At 41.5% G+C, this 21156-nt stretch overlaps 1 long non-coding RNA gene across 1 annotated transcript; it reads left to right on the top strand.

Annotated features, from left to right (window-relative positions):
* Positions 1 to 11018: 11018 nt before the first annotated feature.
* On the top strand, positions 11019 to 12923 carry LOC125610516. The gene is made up of 2 exons (XR_007340508.1): positions 11019 to 11165; positions 11397 to 12923. It is a non-coding gene; the product is annotated as an uncharacterized LOC125610516 (long non-coding RNA).
* The last annotated feature ends 8233 nt before the right edge of the window (positions 12924 to 21156 follow it).

Raw genomic sequence — 21156 nt, 5'->3', positions numbered from 1 at the left:
TTTGTCGTGGAATTATTGAAATGTGGTATATAACTGCATATTTTATATGAATATTTATAAGGTCTTGCCCATCTCTCTTGAGCCTCTGGGTATGTTTGTGTGCATTTGGAAGCTCGAAGGGGAAGTTAGCTTTCAACTTCAGTTGCAGAATGTATTTCAGAAGGGTTTCTGAGTGTCTTTTGAAGGGAATATTAGCTTTTCAACCAGTGTCCTGCAGATGGCAGCTTCTGTACAGGGATTGAATAGAATGTTCTAAGAAGCTCATCCTAATTCACTTGATTTCCCCTTGGGGCCAGGGGATGGTGTCATGGGGTAAGTGTGGCTGCATGTTGCTTCTTTACAGTATTTTAGGGCACTTTCAGCAGTTCTGTTTTCCTTTCACCCTCAGTGTAGACTGGTGTGGGAATGATTATATATTCCTTTACTGTTCTAGCAGTAACTTTAAATTAGAGGAGTTAAGTATACTAATCGAAAACTCCATAAACTCTTCAAATTTCAAGCTTGTTTAAATAAAGCCCATTTTCCTCTCCTAGCAACAGTACTTTGGATATCTTGTTCAAGACTGATTTATTTTTCAAGGTGAATTCAATTGCTGAGGGGACTTGAACCAACCTCAGCATTGCATTCTAAAATGAAACAGTAGGTGGCACTCACTCACCTCCTTTTTAGCAGAAAATTGATCTTATCAGATTAAAATGTTCAGCACTACCTGGTTTCCTTTGATATGCATGTTTTCATTGACAAGAGTCACTCTTTGTCCATAGCTATGTGAATAATGTATCTCATACTTTTATAGGCAGAGAAAGGTTCTAAGGTGCTTGCTTGTTAATGCAGACTTGTGGGCCCTACTCCAGTGATTCTGATTCATTAGGTCTTATGGAGGGGCTAGTTCCAAAAATCTATGTTTTAAACAGGCACTTCCAGGCAATTCTGTTTTAGGGGACTACGTTCTGAGAACACTCCTGTAGGAGAACGAAGAATGTAGTTTAGTGCCATTTGGAATCAGTAATAGCCAGTACTTACTGCAATCCCTTTATTGGCCAAGCTCTGTGCTAGTTTTGTAGTAACTCTTCACAACATCCTGCAAACCTAAATATTGTTTTGCCACTTTATAAAGGAAGAAACCAAAGCATACAAATAACTATCAGAGTCACACAGTGTGTGTATGTATGTATATATGCTGTGACTTAAATTAGGTTTCCAAAGAACCTGGCTCTGCATTCCTAACAAAAGCTGGGTTTTTGTTTCTCTCCAGTTAAAGTAAAAGGCTTCAGGGCTCAATGGAAGAAGCCAAAGTTTAGGGTGGACTCCCTCTGGATCCTGAGCCTTACAGTATGGAGTCATGGAAATAACACTGGTGTGTAAAGGCCAGTCTTCATTCTAGTCCTTGGGTGTTCCTTACCTACAAAGAAGACCCTCGGCAAGTCCTTTCCCTGCTGGTCTCCATTTCGCTCATCTATAAAACGAAACTTAGTGTTATCTGAGGAATTACTAGAAGAATTTGTTAAAAAATGCAAATTCCTGGGTTCTGCTCTGAAACTGAGTGAGTCAGAATCTCTGGTGTGGGAGACTAGGAAACACCTGTCCCAGTGGTTTGCTTGTTGAAAGACTGGGCCAGAGGATCCCTGTTCTGTTTCAGCATAGGTGCTCCATGATTCTCAGCCTTGGAGCTTAGAGGTCCTCAGATTTGACTGAAATAAACCAGATGGCGGTGTGAATGCCATAACTGTAAATTATGTAAATGAAAGTACTGCTTTAGTCAGGCTATGAAAGCTGTTTTGAAAAAGGTAAGGGAAAAATTGAGCTTTTTTTTTTTTTTTTTATGGTGCTAGGGATTGCATGATAAGCACATGCTCTACCACTGAGCTTCACTCCCAGACCTCTCACTCTGGATTCTAATGAAGAAAATTTGTTTGTGATCTAAGGTTAAAGCCTTAGATTTTGGAACTACTGTGGTGTATTTTGAAGTATTAATAGCTAATGTAGCATTTACCATGTATGTGGTGCCATTTTAAGCACCTTATGTGTATTGTCTCAGTGGACTTTTCCCATTGTGACTGTGATGTAGTAGAAAACATCTGGTGAGTTTCCATGGCTGAGCATGTACTGACTGACATAAAAGAGCGTTGTGGTCCCCAGTCGAAGTTTAACTTTAGTTTTCAGGACTGATGTCCAATATTCTTGATTAATGTCAGTCACTGAATCCTTGTAATTTCCTTTATCAAAAAATTTTGACAGACTTAAACTTTTGTTGCTTGAGTGGGTCACATTTAGAAGCACGCTGACCCCACAAGCATACAGCTCAACCAGTGATCAGCTGGTGAAGAAAGGTGCCCAAGTAACCTCCACTAGGTCAGAAAAGAACATTCATAGTGACTCTGGTACCCTTCCTGCCCCCTCTAGGCACTGCCCACTCTCTGCTCCCCAAAGATAACCATTATTCTAACCTGGTATGTATATTTTTCTGAGTTGTCAGCTTTTTTTTTTTTTTCCAACTTGGCAAAATTAATTGGAAAATCATCATACTTGTTGTGCCGAGGTATAGCTAATGAACAGAGTAAAGCTGACCACTGCCCAGTGGAGCTCACACTGAGATGGAAGAGACTGTAAATCAGTCATAGCAAGTGTTTGCTGGGTTGCATACGAACATGAAGGGATCAGAGACGGGAGCAGACTTAACTGGTGATCTGGAAAACAGTTTTTTGTTGTTCGTTTGTTACTTGAAGAGATGCAATAAGAGGTAAGGGTCAAAACAGCCAATATGTGAATCAGTGAAGAGTTATATTGACTGAAAAGGTTTTGCTGTTCAGAGTATGAACATAAGGCTCATTTCTTTCCTTCACAAGATATAGGATATAGTATGGTATATATACTATTTTTGTAGCTGAGTTGGATTCAGCAAATTTTATAAGGTTTTAAATCCCAGAGAAAGTCAGGTGAAATGTACCACAAACATTGCAAGTAAAATGAATGTGTTTATCTGACAGTTAAGAGAAATTAGATCTTTTCCATTCATTTTGTTTTAACCCAGGCTGCAAAAACAGTTTTAGTTGTTTACAAGGGCCTCAATTACATGTAGTTTTAAGATGAAATGTGTTTGGAGCATGTGAGTATCTAGATAGATTCCTAAGCAGGAGAAGGGACACAGGTGACATGACATTAAGAGAACTGGCACCTCTTAGGCCTCTGTTCCTGGTGTAACTGTCCAGGATCAGATTTCTTTTTGAAAGGTCTATGCTTTATTCTTATATTAAACCAACCTAGTGTGAATTCTCTTAATGTATAATTTAGAGCCAGGTGCAATGGTGCACACCCGTAATCTCAGCTACTGAGGCAGGAGAATTGCAATTTCTAGGCCAGCCTTGGTGATTTAGTGAGAACTTGTCTCAAAAAATGAAAAGAAGTGAGCACTGAGCTTTTTATTTCAGTGTTGGTGTGGGAGGCCCCGGCATCAATCCCCAGTCATGACGGGGGGAAAGTATAATTTTAGGATATGTCTATTACAGTGGTGTAAATACTTTGAATAAAAGAGGAAATACTGGTAGACGGATTTTACTTGTATACTAATTTTTTTTTCTTTTAATGCTTCTTCATTAGAGATTTGAAAGAACAAATCATCGTTATTCCACTTTGGAAAGCAAGGGATGGCAACATGGAAAATCTAAAGAAAAATTGTTAAATGAACTGACTGTTATTTAATGTAAATGTGGAGGAACATATTCTGCAATCAATTTGAGAAAATTTCTAAACCTCTTAAAGGTCACCCAAAGGACTTAAAAAGAGCATACTACAGGGACACAGCCACATCAGTGTTTATAGCAGCACAATTCACAATAGCTCATCTGTGGAATCAACCTAGATGTCCTTCAGTAGATGAATGGATTAAAAAAATGTGGTATATATACACAATGGACTATTACTCAGCAATAAAAGAGAATAAAATCATGGCATTTGTAGGTAAATGGATGGAGTTAGAAAAGATAATGCCAACTTAAGTTAGCCAATCTCCCCAAAAAACAAATCCGAGTGTTTTCTCTGATATAAGGAGGCTGATTCATAGTGGGGTAGGGAGAGGGAGCATGGGAGGAATAGAGGAACTCTAGATAGGGCAGAGGGGTAGGAGGGGAGGGGAGGGAGCATGGGGTTATTAATGATGGTGGAATGTGGTGATCATTATTATCCAAAGTACAGGTATGAAGGTATACTTTGTATACAATCAGAGATATGAAAAATTTTGCTCTATATGTATAATAAATATTGTAATGCATTCCGCTGTCATATATAAATAAAAGATCATTTATAAATTCCAGGTGCCCATGGTGGACCCTACAGTAAATAGTTGTGATTTTAATGATTTAAGAGTGTCTAGCCATAGTTCTTCACTCCTCCCTATATCCTTGCTCTTTGCACTGACTTTGCAGCTGCTCTGGAGGAAAGAGTCTTTGAATCTGGGCTGACTTTGTGACTTCTTTAGCTTTGCATTAGGAGTGACTATTGCCAATTTTAAGTCTTGGCTTAAGAGACTTTGCTTGTTTCCTCTTTCTTTCTTGGATCTCTGTTTCTGCTATGTAAATATGCCCAGGCTCCCCTGCTAGAGGATGGGAGACCACATGGAAGAGAATAGTGGGCCCCTGGCTGAGAGCCAGCCAGCCCCTCAGTGGCAGAGAAGCCAGCCTATGAGACCAGAATTGACTACAGAAACATGAAAATCCCAGTTGAGGCTAGAACTCTCCTACCCCCCGCCACTGATGATAGACTCATGAACAATAGTAACAGCTTATCATTTAAGCTGCAGAGATTTGAGGTGGTTTGTTAAACAGTAATTACTCTGGTAAATATTTCAAAGTTTGTACCCTACAGAAATTGTCTGTCCTTTTCAAATGACTGTAAGAGTCTACAAAATTGATCCAAAGCTTATCACACAGAGAGTCATCCAAATTTAGTAGACAACTTTTAAAATTTATATTGTCCTAAAAATAGAAAGTTGTTCTTCTTTAATAAAGTTTAAACATTGTTCAGGCTATTGGATAATAGAACTCTCCTTACTCTTTGTTCTTTGGAGGACAATCATTGAAATGCCTAGACTTGTGAAACCAATCAAGAAATACAAATGAAAAAATTAGGAGTGGGAAAAGGGTATACAGAAAAAGATTATGACTCCTGTGTTGGAATGTGCTGGATCATTATTGTCAGCTTGGCTGACCTGGAAGTACATTTCCCAGAACTCCCTTTCCTATTTGGTTTTGGATTAGAGTTGGCCAAAAGATGAACTGGAGTAAGAGCGAGCAGTTGGAAGTAATGCTCTAGCTGTCGCTGTGGCATCCTGCTATCTAATATAGTGGAGCCTCAAAGACCCCAAAGCAGCAAGTGTCTGTGTTGTCCAGCCCGGTTATGCCAGGGCAGTGGGGTAGGTCGCAGACAAGCCAAAGAAAGTGCCCAGAGACAGTATGGGAATCACTGTGGAGAGGTAAGCTTACAAGAGACCAGCGACTGCTCCAGTGGGAGTTCAGTGCAGAGGCCGACAGCATCTAAGCTCTGCCAGGCACCACCGCTTCTCCCTCATGGTGCTTTGTCCAGTGGCAGCTGACTGGATGAGTGTCACATGTCCTTTCCACAGTGCCCTCAGTTTTACAACTGTCCCCAGGAGTTTTATATGTTAGGCCTCAGAAGACGTGGCATCATCAGCATTATCTTGCTTGGTTTGCTTTTTTAATTTTTAGTTGTAGATAGATAGAATACTTTTATTTTATATATTTATTTTTATGTGGTGCTGAGGCTTGAACCCAGTGCCCCACACATGCTAGGCAAGCACTCTACCACTGAGCCACAACCCCAGATCTCCGTTTGCTTTTTATTTTATTTTTTATTCTTCCTCCTTTCCCAAGGTTTCTTTGGCTTAGCAAAATTGGCAGCCTCAGGTTATTCTTATAGACTTTATCAACTCTCCCATTAATCCCAACCCATAATATCAATGTCTACATTTAAACACTTGAGCTCTACCTATATATGCAAATAGAGGATATATATGCACACATATATACAGATATATGTGTATATATAAATTTTATATATAAAAAATAGATAAGGTTTTATATATAAGACCTAGACACACATATACTCATATATGAGTGTGTATACATGTATTTCCATCCCCAAGAAAACTAAATGATGACTCACTCAATGATGAGCTCAGAAGTCACTGTGGACCCCATTTTTAAAGTAATGGAGCTAGGGTGCAATCACTTGGCACATGGTACCCTTTGGTATACTTCAGTTTGCTTTTTTGACAGCTTCCAAGGAGCAAGAAAATATCTTCCTACAGATGACACTAATTTGCCCTAGTTACCAGCATAAGAGAAAGCCATTGTCCTTTAACATTACAGGTGCTTGGATTTCAGCACAGGCTTGCTCTCATTGTTCCCTTAACTTGGCTGGGTTTTGGAGAACAGAAAGGGAGCATTCAGGGACATGATGTTACACTGTCCCCCTTTGTTTTAGGGGTGACACAGCATCCCATTCCAGTATCTTCTAAGAGTAATCTAAGATAAAGTGAATTAATAAGGAATAATAAATAGCTCAAAGAATTGATGAGAGGGCCCAAGAACTTGGCTTTAAAGCTGCATAGCCAGGAGCAGTGCAGCTGGGGTTGACATAGCCAGGAAAACAACCCTCCCTCCCCACAACGGGACAGTTCTAGAAAAAATGTCACCCATGATGCTGTGGACTTGATACCAGGATTCTGCCATAGCTGCACAAAAGGACCCCTGCATTGTCTTGCTGGAATGTACTGTCTCCTGGTCTGTGATGACCTCATTCTGTTCTCCTCCCATGTTTTAAACTTGAATAAGTAATTGTTATATTATCATCTATGGCTGCACCTTAGCTGTAAGGAGTCTCGAAAGTACCTTTTAGTTTTTTAGTCTTTTTTTTTTTTTGTACCGGGGATTGAACTCATAGGTGTTCAACCACTGAGCCAATGCCCAGCCCTTTTTGTATTTTATTTAGAGACAAGTTCTCATTGAGTTGCTTAGGGCCTTTCTAAGTTGCTGAGGCTGGCTTTGAACTCAAATCCTGCCTCAGCCTCACAAGTTGCTGGGATTACACGCATGTATCACCACTATGCCTAGCTAGTATTTTAGTTTTATAAGCATGGCAGTATCCTCCAGCCAGGGATATCCTTCTGCATGAATACAACTGTAGTTAAGCCAGTTTGCTTTATTGCTTTTGTGGTGGGGAGAATATACATCATGAGGAGTTGGGGTTTGGGGTATCTTATTGAGAGGGCATTAGAACCGATGGCCAGATTTGGGCATTGGTTGGGTGATTTGTGGAGAGTCCAAGGAAGCAGGGGTTCATTCTGGATTGAATGCTGTCAAAAGTGGGGCAAATCTATTGACTTATTTCAAATTGAAGGGGCTTGTTGAATAAGCTAATTTATCTTATCTACTGCAAGTCACATCACATTGAATGGAGAAGCTCTGGTGTTATGCTGAAGTCAGGTACAGTGTGCCCGCTGTCCACAATAATTTAATATTTTCTGAAAGTTCAGTCAAAGCAGTAAAGCAAACGAAATAAGGAAAAAAAATATTTGGAAAGGAAGAAACTTGCATATAATTGTCTACCTAGTAACCCACGAAAACCAACAGAAATATTATTAGAAGGAGAATTAAGTAGGACAATTAGGTATAAAATCAGTGTGCAGAAATCGATGCTTATCTTTTAAAATCAATAATCAGCAAAAAGCTGATTTTAAGAAGGCATTAATGGGCTGGGGATGTGGCTCAAGCGGTAGCGCGCTCGCCTGGCATGCGTGAGGCCCGGGTTCGATCCTCAGCACCACATACAAACAAAGATGTTGTGTCCGCCAAATACTAAAAAATAAATATTAAAATTCTCTCTCTCTCTCTCTCCCTCTTTCTAAAAAAAAAAAAAGAAGGCATTAAAATAAGAGATGAAAATATCTAGGAGTAAACTAACATAAGTGAAGGCCCATATAAGTAAAACTGTAAAGCCTTATTGGGGAGCTTGAACGAAAGCTTGACTATATGGTAGGGTGTAGGGCACTTGTGGGTGGGATAACTCAGTAATTATGTCATTTCAGGTGTAATAAAAACCTCTATATGTGTGTGTGTGTGTGTGTGTGTATGTGTGTTTGTTTGTTTATTTATTTATTTATGTACCAGGGATTGAACTCAGGGACACTTAACTACTGAGCCACATCCCTGGCCCTTTTTATTTTTAATTTTGAGACAGGAATGCACTAAGTTTCTGAGGCTGGTCTTGAACTTGTGATTCTCCTGCCTCAGCTTCCTGAGTCATTGGGATTACAGGCAGGTATTACTGCTTCTGGTTAGATAGCATAATTCTATTTTTTTTTTTTTTTTGGTACCAGGGATTGAACCAGGGGCGCTTAACCACTGAGCCACACCCCCATCCCTTTTTGTATTATATTTTGGGACAGGGTCTCACTGAGTTGCTTAGGGCCTTGCTAAGTTGCTGAGCCTGGCTTTGAACTCATGATCTGCCTGCCTCAGCCTCCTGGGCTGCTGGGATTACAGGTGTGCGCCATCTAGACAGCATAATTCTAAGGTCATCCCAGAAGGATGAAGAAATTTTGGAAGGTTAAGGAGTGATTTACACAGCTGGAAGGGAAGGTTTATTATAAAGTAGCATAATTTGGGGCTATTGAATAACAATAGCCCCAAGACAGGCTTAAGTCTATACAATTGGTATAGGATAAAGGCAGAATTTAAATGTACTCACACTCTGCTGAGGATATAGAAAGCTGCAGAATGCACCACTCCCACCCAAACTACAAGAAAATGACAAATAGCAAAATTGTTAATTTTGTTGAGCCCATGAGATAGATGAGGTTGTGAGGCAACCATGTAACCTCAAGAGACAGACTCCTCCAAGGACAGAGGGGCTGTGCAAACTCCTAGCCTGGCAGAGCACAAGAAGAGGGGGCACCATGATGCACAGGGGTGAGAGGAAACCAGCCTGAGTGCCCAGCACTGCCCATCCATGCGTGGGTGGGAGTGTGAACCTGGAGGAGCTGAGGCAGCACTCGGCTGCAGACTCTTTCCCCAAGATTTCCACAGGGTGCTCCCAAAGAACTACAGAGACAGCAGAAGACTGGCTCCCTCCGGCCCACATCCCTGGTGCTGGCAGGTAGGTGGCACTCTGCTTGCTGGGAGCACAAAATGCCATGTATTTCCCTGGATTCCTCCCTCATAGGAATCAACATCCTTAAGCCACTGCGGGTAGGTAGCAAATTCACTGTCCCACAGAACTTGAAGAGGTCAGTGGGTATGGAAGAGGCACAAAACCTCACTCCTTGGACAGTTTTCCCTGGACAGTAAACGAAGGCCTCAGGAGACTCGAATGGCAAAATATTCCAGGGCAGACTGACAAGGGTACAAAGCTCAAAAGATGCATGAAAAGCATTTGATAAAAGTGAGCATCCATTTATGGTAAAACTCATCTAACTAAAACTTCTCACTCTCAAAAAGGGCACCTACTAAAGACCTACAGCCAGCATTGTGTTTAGCACTGAAAGATTGAATCTAAATTGTGGTACATCCATGCAAGGGAATACTACTCAGCAAGAAAAAAAATACAGCCAGCATTGTGATTAGCACTGAAAGATTGAATCTAAATCGTGGTACATTCATGCAGGGGAATACTAACTACTCAGCAAGAAAAAGGGTGAACTACTGATGCACCCGGCAACATGCATGAATCTCGGAAGGATCATGCCAGGTCAAAGGAGCCAGACTCAAAGGCTCTCTACTACAGGATCATGTATGTTGATATTTGGGAAAAGGCAAAACTATAGAGCAGAGAGCTGATCAGTGGTTGGCAGGGGAGGGGGGTGGGGCAGAGGAGGGGGACAAGGGATCAACTCCAGAATGACACAAGGGAACTTTTTTTTAAAAAATTTTTATTATTAGTTGTTCAAAACATTACATAGTTTTTTACCTATTATATTTACAAGGGAACTTTTTGGAATGATGGAAATATCCTATCTGTGTATCTTGAATGTGCTGGTGACTGTAAATTGTGCATATTGACCAAAATTCAATACTCTTAAGGGACAAAATTTTCTCTATGTGAATCATATATTAAGAACCTTAACTTTTAAAAATGGTTCAGAAAGAAAGTGTCATTCTGAATAATGCTGAAATTATTGGTAAACCATTTGGAATACAACAACTTTCCATTTCTCTCATGACATAAAAAGATGAATTCTAAATGGATTATAGATATGTATGAAAAAACTATTAAAAAAACTTAGAAGTAAGCAGAAAATATAGGTGATGATTATGTAGGAGATAAAAGCATAAAACAAAACAAAGGAGGGAAGAGGTTAATGGGACAGGTTGCCAGAAGGTACAGGGGATGCATCCTTGAGAACAAGACCCACTGGAGTCCCCCGCTGCCCTCCCCGCCTCCTTCCTTTTCAGAGTGTGAATGGTAGGTAGTTATGTGGACATTTACCAGTTATTCACCACACTGTGTAGCCCTCTGTGTGTGACCCATATTTTACAATAAGGAAGAAAAAAAGAAGCTAGGGGTAGCACATCTGTAATCCCAGCACCTCGGGAGGCTGAGGCAGGAAGATTGCAAGTCTGAGGCCATCCTGGGCAACTTAGTGAGACTCTACCTCAAAAAGGGATGGGGATTTGTGACTCAGTGATAGAACACCCCTGGGTTCCATCCTAGGACCACACACAAGAAACGCAAGAGGCAAATTTGGGGTCCACTTATAATTTCCTGCATTTTACACACAGGGGTATGTAGGCTAGGAAGGCCAAAAATTTCTCCCATTTCCTAGGTCAAGTTTCCATTCCTTATCCACGTCCTTACAGCCAAAGCAGCTGCATGATTTAGCAAAAATTAATACACTCTGAACTTTTTTTCAGGTGTGTGTGTGTGTGGTGCCGGGGATTGACCTCCGGGTCTGGCACATGCTAGGCAAGCATTCTACCACCAAGCCACCATACACCCATCGTTTGAATTTTTTTTTTTTTTTTGGAGACAGGGTCTCACTAAGTCGTCCAAGTTGACTTCATACTTGCGATCCTCCTGCCTCAGCCTCCTGAGTAGTTGGAATTGCAGGTGTGTACCTCCACTCCTGGCTGACTGAACTTCTAAAAATTAAGGTCAGTTTGAAAGAACCTGGGTTGCAGATATGAGATATTTAATAAAAAAGAATAAATATTTATGAAATCTATTGACCTGGGACAGAGAAAGCCATTTTATAAAGAAAAGGCAGAAACCATGAAGAAAAAGATGGGTATTTTGAGAGTGTTACAAGCCATATGTGGGTGATAGGATTATGGGTAACTCTTAGTTTTACTATGTGTGTTTTTCTGATTTTTGATATTTTCTAGGTGGAATGTATATCATCTAGGTGACTGGAAAAAAACAACAACAGTAAATTTAAAAATAAGTCTCATTTTGAGAACAGTGAAGTGGAGTATCACGGAGGAAGGCAGCTAACCCAGGAGAAGTGAGGGCTTCGGGCTGCTCTCAACGCTGAGTTTTCACATGAAACCTTACGGGTTTTAAAGGTGGAGAGCAATTGATTAAAGGACCTTGAGCGGATGTTGGTGAGAATGTGGCCACATTAGGATGTTGAAAGAAGATGGGGCTTTGACACCTGCCAGCCTTGGACATGCAGGTTGTAACCTGAACAAAACTTTTCCGACCCTGCCTTGATCATCACAGATGTTAAGGTCCAAAGAAGGCCCAGCACCGGGTGGAGGACAGATGGAGAGCACAGCAGGAAGCCTGGGCCCAGTCAGAGAGGCGAGGGGAGCCCCTCCACCTTCCACCCGGTGACTTACGCGGGAGGATAGGAGACAGCGGACTTGGTGGTGTTCCTGCTGGTGGCTCCCGGCACTGCATCCTGCAGCTGGGTGCTCCTCTGTGTCTGAGTTCCCTGTTCTGAGAATCGGTTGGTGTGAAGCGAGAGTGTCCAGCGTGGCATCTTCCTTGATGATCTTCCTCTGGTTAAGCTGTGTTAACTGTGTTCATGGGACAGAGAAAACCTGTGACTGAATGAAATGTACAGAGGTCTGTACCCCGAAAACCCTGGCCTAGTTTTACTCCCCTCTCTGCTCTCTAATATTTCACTGCACCATTTCTGTCACTCCAGGGGCCTTCGGGACAGTGGCTACTTCTCACCTTGGCACATAAAGACCTGCTTTTCCTTCTACAGAGCAGCGCCCTCATTACCACATACTCCAGTGTACAAACCAGCTGAGTTCTCTGACACTAGGCACGCTATTTCATGGTTCTGGGCTTGTATAGTCTGGTCAATATTATCAGCTGTCTACTGTGTGCCAGGCGCTGTGCTAAACGTATAACCCCTCCTCAGAGCATCCTGTTGAAGTCTTGGTTGTTGTCTCCATACAAGAGATGACTGAGGTTCAAAGAAATGAAATAATTCGCCTAGGCTCACACAGCTAAGTGACAGAGTTGGGATGGGAATGCAGGTTTAACTCCAAAGCCTGACTTTTTCTTGTTAAAATATAGAAAAAAATGTATCACATTAGCCTTTTTAAAGTGTATTATTCTGCAGCATTAAATACGTTCACTTTGTTAGGCAGCTATCACTACTATCCATATTCAGAATTTAACTTTTCCCATCTAAGACTCTGTATCCATCAGACACTAACTCCCCATTTCCCCTCCCTGGAGTCCCTGGAACTACCCTCCTAATCTTGTCTATGGATTTGACTGCTCTGGCTAGCTTGTGTAAGTACAATCAACCAAATTTGTCCTTTTGTGACTGGCTTATTTTATTGAGCTACTAGTATTTTATCTTTGATCACTACCCAGGCCGGCAGCTGGCAGGTGTCTTTACTGTAAAGTTATTCTTTATTCTCCTCGTAAAAATAAATATCTTTGAGTCAGTACATCTCTCTTTCCTCACCAACCCTTCACTCACTGAATTCTCAGCATCCGCTGATGTTTCTTTACTGAATTAACTACTATTATGGTTGCTGAATGGCAACTTTTTAGTGTAGTGTTATTGTCATTTCTTTTGCATCTAGTAGTTGTATTTGTACTATAAAGTACTTTCTCTTTCCATTTATTTTTAACAGCATGGATTTATGAGTGCATATTGTATTCAATAGTTTTTTCGGGGGGGGGATTGATCTCAGGGGCACTCAACCACTGAGCCACATCTCCAGCCCTATTTTGTATTTTATTTAGAGTCTCACTGAATTGTTTGGCACCTTACTAAGTTGCTTTGAACTCGCGATCCTTCTGTCTCAGCCTCTGGAGCTGCTGGGATTACAGGCATGGGCCACCGTGCCCAGCTATTCAATAGGTTTTAACATGCTACTGTTATTATTTTAATGGTCAGAATTTCCCAGTTTGCCCAGTAGGAGCCACTTCAAAGTGGTTTCTGGTTTTTATTTTTAATTTTTATTTTTTTGGAGTACCAGGGATGGAACCCAGGTCACTTCCCACTGAGCTATATCTCCATTTCTTTTTATTTTATATTTTCAGATAGGGACTTGCTCAATGGCTATGTAAGTTGCTGGGACTACCTTGTATTTGTGACTGTCGTGCCTCAGCCTCTTGAGTCCCAGGGATTAGGGGTGTGCCACCAAGCCCAGCTTCTGGGTCCTTTTAACATGACTTCATGATTGCCTGAGCACTTCCTTACTTTATGACATAAAAGGTGCCCCAAGCTCATGTTAGTTTCAACCTGGATTCAACAATCTGAATACAGCAGACCTAGGACGGTGGTGCACACCTGTATTCCCAGTGGCTGAGGCAGAAGGGTCTCTCGAGTTCAAAGCCAGCCTCAGCATAAATGAGGTGCTAAGCAACTCAGGGAGACCCTGTCTCTAAATAAAATACAAAATAGGGCTGGGGGTGTGGCTCAGTGGTCGAGTGCCCCTCAGTTCAATCCCCAGTATCCTCCTAAAGAGGCTACCCCTAAATGTTTAAAATGCAAAAATAGAGTAAGTTACTCAGGTTGCTTCTTGGGCCTATTCTCATGCCTGTGCCTGTTTGAGACTTTACCCAGTTTGTTACCAGATTCGTTAAGTAGCAGCCCCCAAGGAGGAAGTGTGCATTTTATGGCCAATTAAGCATTAGCTGTGAACCTGAGCATCCTTGAGAGGGGATACAGAGAGGAGCAAACACTGATGTGCATTGCAGGATTGCAGGGCTTTCTCCTCTCAGACACCAAGGGCCTGCCAGTGTGGGAGCTCTGTCTGGAGGGAGGAGAGTTTTACATATTTCTCTCTAATGGTAACAGAAGTGAGACTGTTGTTGTGAAAAGACACACGGTTTAGAATGCACCATATGGCCCTGAGAGGTGTTCATCACTGCAGCCTCTCATGGCTGAACTCAGAATGGCTCATATTTCTGCATTGATGGAGGATGAGCCACTGACTGCCAGGAAATACCCATTGTAGCAGCTCTTCAGCCATGTAATTTAAAATAATTACTAATTAAATGAAAATAAAATAGAGTCCATAATAACAATAATAACCACTGTAGCATTGGTCATTACCCAAGTACTGCTTGCTGGAGCGTTACCTAGGGGAAGATCGCCTGCGAAAGGAGAGGGACTTCCAGGCAGCCAGCGGCTTTGTCGCTGCTGTTGAGCAAGGAGGAGGAGCCGCCTCGGTGCTTGGCGTCCACAGACCTCATTTTCTATTCCCCCTCTATTGCTGATCTCATGTGGTTTCAAGGAATTTGTTCACTAGTACAGAAGGCAGGATGCTATTGAAAAATCAAGGCAAAGGGACCACCATGGGGCACTTGGTGAGGGATTAATATTGTGGCTGGAAACAACTCACAGACAATTACCTTGTATTTGATGGGCATCTCTCTGATCCTCACCTAAAGGCAAGGCCCTTTTGCAAGAAAGCCTTTGAGTGCGTGTCTTCAACATCAAGTGGCTGGGAGCAAGGGATGTGCACAGTGTCCACGGAGCAGGGTCCTATGACTTACAGAGGTCTGCGGGGACTGAAGAAGGGAAAAAGTGGAGGCTGATCAGCAGGTTTTCTGGTTTTCTTTTGGGGTGGACTAAAAGAATGTGCATTCTCTTCTTCATTCATCCATGCAACAGATGTTTATTAAGTATCTACTATGTGCCAGATGTTGTTTGAGGCGCTGGGAATATTAATTAAGGCAGACATGGCTGCTGACCTCAGGATCTGACAGTCTGCTAGGTAGGGAGGAATATATTAATATGAAAGCAGAAAAGTATTATAGAGGGAAAGAAGAGAGAGCTTGGGAGGATAGCAGAAAAACTGTCAGCAACGTGGCATTTCTGAAGGACAATTTGAGAACGTGCCATTTCTGCTGAGGCCTGAAGTCAAAGGAGAGTTTGGCTAGGTAACTTCTGAGGGGAGAATGTTCCAGGCTAAGGTATGCTTATGGGCAAAGGCCCTGAATGAACATGCAACTTAATTTGTTTGAGAAACTAAAGAAAGTCTAGGGTGTATGGATTTCATTCCAAGTTCAATGGGAAGTCTCAAAACCAGGAAGTAGCAGCACCTGGTTTATATCTGTAAAAGTTCAGCCTGGTTGCTGGTGGGGAAGATCAGGGCCTGAGCAGAGGCAGGAAAACCAGGGAGGAGTTCCTTTAAGAATTCAGGTAAGAGAGGAAGGTCACTTGCACTAGGGAGATGGCAGGAGATGACTGGAAGGAGAGAGATTGGGTGTTTTTTCATTTAGGCAGCAGAATGGACTTGGGATGCTCAGGAGAAGGGAGGAATCAGGGCACAGATACTTGGCTTGAGCACTAAGGAGAATGGTTGCACAGTATGCTCAGGTGTGAAATATCAGAGGACAAATGAACCTGGGGATTAAAGTATTTGGGTTTTAAATTATGGTTAAATATATATAACATTAAACTTACCATTTTGACCATTTCTAAGGGTGCAGCTCAATTGTATTTCTTGCACAGTCATCATTATTCTCCGTCTCCAGAACTTTATCATCTTTCCTACAGATGTCCCCTACCCTTCCCCAGCCTCCACTTAGCATTCTGTTTTATGAGTTTGGCTGCTTCGGATGCCTCCTAGAGGTTGGTACACTAGTATCAACTGGATTTCAGAAGAGACCTCCTGCTTAGTCTGAATCCTACAGGCCAGGGTGCGCAGCAAGCTCTTTAGGAATAATTTATCATGGTGGACCTTCCATGTTTATTATTATTATTATTATTTGGTACTAGGGATTGAACCCACAGATGCTTTACCACTGAGCTACATTCCCAGTCTTTTTTAATTTTTTGAGACTGGGTCTCCCTAAATTGCTTAAGGCCTGGCTAAGTTGCTGAGGCTAGTCTTGAACTTGAGATCCTCCTGCTTCAGCCTCCGGAGTCGCTGGGATTGCAGTCATGCAACCCCGTGCCTGACTCCATGTTTGTTCTTAAAGGTTCCTATTCCTACCCGGCTGCTCACTATTTGAGGATATGACCATTCTGGTGAACACTCTGCACCTGGTTCTCTCCTTTCTAATCCATGTTGTTGCTTAGTAGAAAATTAATGAAGAATAACCAAATATGAACTGCAAACAAAAGTGATGGGAAAAGGGAAGTTTATTGTCGTTTTTGGGGGAAGATATATCTAGTGAAAATCAAATACTTTTGACAATCTTTAGAGTGCATGGAAGGCATTTTGTTTGTCTTTCCTTTTCTTTTTGGTAACAAAGAAAATGCAGTTTTAAAGTGTTTTCCAATTTCTCTCTGAGCTCCCTTTCGTTCTCTGATTTCTTAACTCCTAATGGGGTAATATAAACCAGTTTTCTGTCGTCTTAGTATTCCTCAAAGCTGTCGATTTACTCTGAACACAACGAAAGCAAAGATGTTATTAAAATAAAACAACTTCCAATTGAGCTGCTAATAAATGCTGAAATGCATCCACATTTTGCCTATTGATTGTCTCCAGCCGACAAAAGCAAACACAAGCTTGTACGGCATGCTGCCTGTGGAAATGAAAGATTTAATTAGATGAAAACCGAATGAGCTGGAAGATCTACTGCGCTCGGGCCTCCAATGATTGTTATTCATAATTGGCTGTTTGAAATGTGCCCCCTTCTTGAGCCTTTTCACTTAAAAAATTCCCCACAGTGCATTAAGACAAGCTCATTGTTAGACTCTTTCCCCTTGTGCGTTTCCCCAGCTCAAGGTTGTGGACTAGAATGAGCCCTGTCAGGCCATAAATCAGGTGTAATAGAACATCTTAAAATTGAGAATTAGCAAGCAAGAGCAGGGAGATTGGTTCCTCTCCATCTCAGGCCCATCTCCAAATGCTGGAGGTGGGAAAGAGGTGCTGGTGGAAGATGTAAGAAAAGGTCCATAAACTCGGAGAGTGGAGTTCTTTAGAACTCACTGGCTCTGTAAGTATCTGCATTTAAAGTTTAGTGTCTGGTAAATGCACTGATAGTTGGCGGTGGGAGTGTATTAAGAAGTTGGTATTTGCTGTGCCAGGAATGTTTCAAACACCTTTCAGGCATCTTGCTTTTGGGAACTCCGCCTAGACAGGTTTCCTGCTTGGAAACCCAAGCATATGGCGAACCCTCAAAGGCTCTGCTTTCTTTCTTCACACAAGGGGGATGTGGATTGTGCCTTTCTCATGGGTTAGTTATGGGGTAAAGCTTTTGGCACAGAGATGGGGCAAATGGGAAGTACTAAATGACTGTCAGCTCTGACCCATCATCCCTTACACATCTGCAGGTTCCAAGAAGAAGATAACATTTCTTTTATTTCCCATAGCACCATGGCCAGCGTCATATACTTCTGCCCACTATAAAAATCAAAGGCCATATCAGTGGCTCAGTATTTAGATTCTCAGAGATTTGAGTGGGAGTTGACAGACATTCAACTAGTATATATTTAAAATCTTCAATTGTTTTTAAAATATCACATTGTGAACAGGCACGGTGGCTCACACCTGTAATCCCAGCAGCTCGGAAGGCTGAGACAGGAGGATCATGAGTTCAAAGCCAGCAACAGCAAGGCGCTGAGCAACTCAATGAGACCCTGTCTCTAAAGAAAAGCCAAAATAGGGCTGGGGATGTGGCTCAGTGGTCGAGTGCCCCTGAGTTCAATCCCTGGTACCCTCCAAATAAATAAATAAATAAATAAATAAATAAGCACTTTGTTTTTCTGATTACAAAGCAGTAACAACTGATCCTTGTTGAGAATGGTGGTCAAAAGGGCAGGTACATGGAAGCTAGACTACGGGTTGTAGGGCAGGCCTAAGAGGGCTATAGTTAGGCTCCCTTTCTGAGGCTTCTGGCAGGCTATGATTTTAGTATGTGGTCAAGGTCATGAACACTCAGATTCAGCATATGGACTCAAAGTCATAAACATCTGCTCATGCACCTGTCCCATATGTAACCTGTTGGCATTCTGCCTTCTTGGTCTGGCCTGCATATAAAAAGACCTATGGCAAGACTCAGCAGGGAGGGGCTGCTGCCACATCTGAATAAAGCATGTCTACTATCCTAACTGTGCCTCACGTCTTTTTCCACCTGCCAAGATCCCAAATCTGTTTCCCAGGGTCTAAGCCCCTGAAGGACCCTGGTGCACGGTCCTGCTCCCCACCAATGGAATCAAAGGACTGTATGGAGATTCCATGAGTTAGTATGTATGCAACATTTGGAATGGGGTCTAGGACATAATATGTGCTCAATAAATACTGACTAGTATTAAAATATAGCCCCCCAAAATAACAGATCACTCATTCTAATGGCCCTCAGATAATTGGCATATGTGTGTACGTATGTGTATATATATATATATATATATATATATAACATTTCTTTTATAGCACCATATATATATATATATATATATATATATATACATACATACACATATACATACAGACACTTTATTTAGTTCTTAATGCCATTGCATACTGTGCTCAGTGATTTGCACATATTATCTCATTTAATTAACATAGTAGTCCTATAAGGTAGGTGATACTATTATCCTTTTGTTTGTTTGAGATGAGTAACAGAATCAGTAAGGTTAGGTGATTTTTCTAAGGTAATATAAGTGAAGGAGCTAAGATTCAAATGCAGGTCTCTGATTCCAGAGTTTCTGCACTACCTTAGAAGCCTGACACTGAATTCAGACAATGCAGCTCGTGTGAAAGACAGAAGCGTGATCTAAATTGACTCCATGCTATGACTGCAGCTCTGATAATCAGGCCCCAGATTCTATCTTGCCACAGTAATTTGGACATTGAAACAAAGCTGGCACAGGAGGAGAAACCCTGTCATCTCCAGCACAATGCCACATGTTAAATAGACACTCAGGAAACCTGGATGGGTTCTTCTAAGAAGTCTCTATTGAGTGCTTACAGGTTCAGGTCTGATTCTTCGTGTCTTATTATGCTGCGTTTATGTGGCCCTAGAATCTCAGGCTACATATTTCCCTTTAATATCTAGTCCCTTTAGTCACTACTACTGTATAAAACTACTGTGATGTGTTCTTGTGTCTCAAATCAATTTCCAGTCAAGTCAAGCAGATAAATAATGTCAATGAAAATATCTTTTGCAGATGCTGACAGTACTTATCCATCCAGAAATGAGGAGATAAAGGATGAATAAATGTTTAATTCTATTTTGCATGTTAATGTAACCATGGAACACTCTTGGTCACCAAGCAAATTAATTGTCACAAAATGAGAGTCAGTGACACACTGTCTGTGCTGAACTGTTGTCCGTTGAATCAGCCACCCTGAGCATGGTATTGCAGGAGAAGCAGGTTTCCAAATCCATGACCAACTGTGTTGCATTAGCATATTGGAAGGGTCCTTGGAAAAGCCAGGGCATTGTTTGCTAGCTTCCTGTTGGTTCTTGGCACAGTGTGGAGTTGGTTATGCAGTGAAGTTTCCCTTCCCTTGTGAGGGGAGGTGCAGGGCAGGATTTAGAGGCTCTGACGTGGAGGCTAGTTTCCTCAGCCCCCAGCTGTGTGACTTTTACAAGTCACAGCCTCTCTGAGCTTTACTTGGTTCATCTGCAAAATGGAGTTGTGACTAATAATTATACATATTTAAATTAAGATAAAATACACATAAACTAAAATGAAAAATCCTATTTCTAAGGGCACAAGTTCAGGAGACTAATAATTATATCTAAATATAATTGTAATAGTACCAATATCACCATCACTTGCCTAGAAGAGTCATCATGATGATTAAATAAGGAAAAAAGATGGTAAGATGTCTAGTAAAAATAAAGTCTCTTGCAGATACCAGTTGTTACGGTAGGTATGACCTCATCCCCCCCTTGACTCAGTTTCCCCACTGGGGACTTAGACTTCATATGCCTCACTCCTAGCACTTTGTGAAATGTGAATTCTTACCTGGCAGACGTTTCCGTCTCAGTAGGGAGACAAGCCTTATGCAAAAAGACTAAGTTTTCTCTAGCGAGACAAGCTTCATTATGCATACTTTATCACCCAGGGAGGGAGTCACAGGTAAAATCAGTGTGGCTTTTTGTGATTCCCCATATTTCTCTCCATCTATCTCTATCTTTATCTCTTTCTCTATCTCTATCTACACCTATATGTATATCATATCTTTCTAAATCTATATCATCTCTATCTGTATCCATATTCATTTATTTAAAAAGTATTTATCCTTTACCTCCAAAGTGCTAGGCACTATTTGAGGTCCTAGGGATACAGCAGTGAATGAGAGAGCAGAATCCCCTATGGGGCTTACATTTCAGTGCAGAAGGCAGACAACAAGTCAGTAGATATAAGTTATCAAGTAGGAAGTGACAGATACTATAAAGAAAAATGGCACAATGTAAGGACATGGAGAGTGAGAAAGGTCACTCTCTTTAAATGGAATGGTCAGGGGACGGCTCTCTGAAGAGTAATGTTTAATCAGAGACCTGAATGAAGTAAGGAGATCAGCATGTGCAAGTCTGCGGGAAAAAAGCAAATAAAATCCAACAGCACATTAAAAAGATTATTCACCATGACCAAGCGGGATTCATTCCAGGGATGCAAGGATGGTTCAACATAGGCAAATCAATAAACATGCTACATCACATCAACAGAATGAAGGACAAAAGCACCTGATCATCCCAATGGATGTAGAAAAGACATCTGATACAATTCAATGTCCCTTCATGATAAAAACTCTCAAA

Source organism: Marmota marmota, unplaced genomic scaffold (assembly GCF_001458135.2).
Source record: "Marmota marmota marmota unplaced genomic scaffold, marMar, whole genome shotgun sequence".
In the NCBI taxonomy this organism is placed as follows: domain Eukaryota; kingdom Metazoa; phylum Chordata; class Mammalia; order Rodentia; family Sciuridae; genus Marmota; species Marmota marmota.
Note: the sequence above shows the minus strand (reverse complement) of the source record. Positions and strands in the feature narration are given on the sequence as shown.